The following is a 4,419-nucleotide window of genomic DNA, read 5'->3' on the forward strand; positions in this document are numbered from 1 at the left end:
GCAAATGAGACTCTGGAATGCTCTTTTCCTACTAGATCCTTCTCTCTTTTCTGCATCATCAGCATCATCTTGGCAGCACTTTAGGGTCTGGGAATAGGAAGCAGTCACTGGCTTTTAGAAATACAGGATAAAAGAGTATTAGAATTGTAAGGGACCTTCAAGATTACCTAGTGAATACCCCTTGTTGAACAGATAAAGAGAATGAAACACGGAGGACTTAGGTGACTTCTGTGTTCACAGGGCTGTGGGGCAGAGGGGTTACAGTATTGGATAAACAAGGCAGACATACCCATGGGAGCAGGAGGGACAGGGAGAATCGCTGTTCTCTGGGAGCGTCCACTTTGCGGAATTCTCACTCCTGCCTCTCCCAGAGTGAACGGGTCACGTCTCCTGCAGAGGCAGATGGACCCATTTGGAATAGCTCCTTACCTCTAACCACCCTAATGCCTTTTGTCCCTGGGCACCCAGCCTCTTACAGGCACCCCGTTCACTCGGAATAGAGTTTTACAAAGAAAGCCTGAACTACAAGGATTATCCTCAGCCCGAAAACAGGTGAAATAAAGGTATCCATGTTGCATTGTGATCTCTATGGTTACTTTTCACTCTAAAATGCTATGATATACAATCAGTGTTTCCCAGAGACTTGCACAGAGTCTGGAGTGGGTTGTCTGTGGGATTCGAGAGCTGGTCACCAGTGAAAACTGGGGGGAGCAGAGAAGGGGAGTGGAGGGAGGGCGCGCGCTGGCTCCCGGTGCCCTTGTCCACTCAGCAGTAGCCTGGGTGGCTGGGGGTGAGGAATGCGGCCCTGGCAAGCTTCTGGGCTGGATGCAGCTGTGTGGGCCCTGGGCATTCCTTTCCCCACGTGGCACCTCTTGGGGAGGGAGGAGGGCGGGAACTTGGCCTGAGTGGGGTGAATACTACATATTCATCTAGGAGGGGCGTGACAGCACCTGCAGGAAAAAGACTCCGAACCCTGGCTCAGTTCTGCTTTGCCCTCTAACCCTTGGCTTCTGTATGACTTTTTCTTTATCAGTAAATTCTACACAGGTTTCCACATTTACTTTCCTCTTTAATCTTCCACCCAAGTAAACCAGGGTTCCTCATACTGCTTCTTATTTCTATTATCCTGTTTTAATTAACCCTATCCTTAATAAAAACTTTTGTATGTGTTTTAATTCTAACCTTAATTGAATTCCAATTTCAACCCTAACCCTAATCTTTTATAGACTCTAACTACTAATCCTAATACCAACTCCAATTTAATTGTTAATTTTAAGCAGCATCTTAATTCTAACCTGTTGTAAGCCACCAATTTGGGACAGCAACTTGTTCACAATAAAAATGATCACAGGTACCATTTTTTGGGGGTGGGGGGGTGGGGGAAGCTTTCCTGGTAGCTCAGCTGGTAAAGAATCTGCTTGCAATGCAGAAGACCTGGGTTCAATCCCTGGGTTGGGAAGATCCCCTGGAGGAGGGCATGGCAGTATTCTTGCCTGATAATCCCCATGGACAGAGGAGCCTGGTGGGCTATAGTCTACGGGGTCACAAAGAGTCAAACTCAACTGAATGACTAAGCACCTACCATTTTTTTGCGAATCTCTTGTACGCCAGACTTTGCACTGGGTACTTTACTTACACGGTATGTCATTTAATACCTGAAATACCCTAATGTGGTTGAGATTATTAGCTGCATTACAGATATGAGGAAACAAAGGTTTAATGAGATTATGTAATTTGTAAACAGTGAATCCGAGCCCACTGTTGATGTTCATTTCTCTTTCTGCTAACAAATACTTTCTGATTGGGCTTTTCCTAAAATCCTAACTAATTTTGACTTGAATAACTTCTAAATTTCTGAATGTCTTGAGAGTATATTATTAGTTAAGCTTAAAAAAAATAAATAGTGGTATAAAATAGAAACCAAGCAAGCCAACAAAAAGCCCCAATTCTTCCTGCCCAGAAACCCCACTGCCACTTTAAAGCATTAAAGTCACGTGTTTATAGAGTTAAAGTAATCAAGCGATGGAAAGAACCAAGCCAAGGAAAAGGCTTCGCTCCCCACCAGACTTTCCTACTGAGCCACCCCTGGGGGCATTGTTCCCATTGGGGTTTTGCAGCACTGCAGTCCTACCTCCCACAGCGCATCCGGAAAGCACTTAAAGTCAAAATAAGCACCTACCAATGAAATCACCATATATATGCACGTGACTTAGGCATGAAGCTCTCTAGACAATTTGAATTTACCGTGAACAATAACTGTTAAAGGCTAATGATCTGCCAGGTTCCATGCTAAACTCTTTACATTTTGTCCTTTTTAATATTCACAAGTTCCCCATGCAGTGTGCCTTTACCCCTATTTTACAGATGAGGACAGCAAGGCCCAGAGAAGCCAGAATCACAAAGAGGTTGAATGAGAGACACAGGTTTCCAAGACAGATTTGTCTTACTACACAGCGTCAATTTTTCACCACTAGACTTAGCCAGGGAGGCTTGTTAGAGAAGAGGTCATATGAGTTTTGTTCTAAAGGCGAGAAGGGGAGTTGCTTGATATTAGAAAGGAGGATGACCTATAAGACTATAGATGGACTCAGATCGATATGGGAGGAGACTATACAAGGGGGAAAGGAGCAAGGTAGCTAGCAAATGGGGGGAAATGAGTAAAAGGGGAGAGCATAATAAGGGAATAGAACAAATATGAGCAGAGACCTGGGAACTTCTATGTGATAAATTCAGGCAAAAATAAAATCAGGTAATAAGTATGTGTGCCACTATTGCTTCTGCTGGAGGCTGATTGATGTATATTGGAAAGACAGTAGACACACATAATCATCCACAAACAAAAATTCACATTTTGGTTACACGGATATCTGTAGCCTCTCCAACGAAAGATCTCTGCATCCCTCCCCTTACCTTCTGTGTCCCAGCAATATCAAATGGCTGGTAATTTCCCGAACACTCTGTGTTGTTTCATGCCTCAGCGTCCTTGCACATACTATTTTCTATACCTGGATTGCCCATCTCATTAAGCCTGATGAAACCTGTGCTTGTGTTTATTCATCCAAACTTTGATTAGGTGTCGTTGACTCTGTGAAGCCTCCTATACAGAGTTAATCACTCCTTGCTAGGTACTACCATTGTATTGAATATATCCTTCCATGGTTACACCTTTTCCCTGGGTTGTGATAGTTTGTCTACATGTTTCTCCCTTTTGTGAGCTCACTGAGGGCAAGAATGATATTTCATGAATCTTATTATTCCCAGTGCTTAGCTTAGAAAGAGAAAAATAGTTGATTCTCAGTTAATCCTACTGAATTAAACTGCAGTGATATATTTACAAACACAGAGGCTTGATCAGTTTTTTTTCCAGAAACACAAACATGTATATGATTTGATTTCGTTGGTGTACCCCCTGAATTTGTATGTGTTCATATAGATACAGTGTGTCCCAAGTTAGGTGAATGCCTCTAAATCACATATTTTCATCCACTTATTTAAGATAACATTTTGTCATTCTTGGAACTGACTTAGAGCCTGCCATTTCCTTTCGCATATCCTCAGTTGTGGAAAATTTTCATCCTTGGAGGTTAGCTTTTAATTTTGAAAATAGCCAAAGGCCTTTGGGATCCAAGCCTTATGGATAAGTGACAGTTCATGTTGGGTAATACAAGAGTTGCCTATTAAGTAACAGTAAATGGCTTAAAGGTTGACTAATATGTTGGTTCTGAAGGCAGTTCCCAGAGTCCTAGAAAATTTCTGAGCAGTGGCATTCTGATCTATTTGTTAGTACAAACAAAATAAAATAAGGGTTTTGTCATTTTATAGTCACACTTAAGTATAAGAAGACAAAAAAATCATTTGTCCAAAATAGAACTCTTTTATCATTCATTCATTCATTTATAGTTTATTGAATTTTTATATGCAGTGCACAATGCTAGTTGAAAGTGGCTGTTTTGACCCAGCTGTCCTGTTTGGTCTATAAAAAAAAAAATCTATAAACCCAGGTTTTATTTTTATAATTACAAAACAAAATTATCAATGAATGCTCTTACCCCATCTCCCAATTCCCACCCTGCTTGTGAGCCTCATCTTATTTAAGAGGAATAATGCAAGGGTCAGGGATAGGATAATACTTATGGATGTGAAGTTCATGATGATAAAGACCAAACTGACACTAGTAGCTTACTTTTTAGAATCATAAAGTAAGAGTGAATGTTTTAAAACGCCATGTCTAGTGCTGGCTTCTAGAGAATACAAAAATACGTAAGGCATGAAACCCACCTTCAAGGCACTGTCAGTCCAGTAGGAAAGATAGGCAAATGCAGAATTACTATACCATGTGATAAGTGCTACAGTGCAATGATAGATACGGCATCTTAGAATCAGGGAGGAGGCAGGGATTAAATTTATAGAAAACCTTAA

This window comes from Cervus canadensis, chromosome 2 (genome assembly GCF_019320065.1).
Source record: "Cervus canadensis isolate Bull #8, Minnesota chromosome 2, ASM1932006v1, whole genome shotgun sequence".
In the NCBI taxonomy this organism is placed as follows: Eukaryota; Metazoa; Chordata; class Mammalia; order Artiodactyla; family Cervidae; genus Cervus; species Cervus canadensis.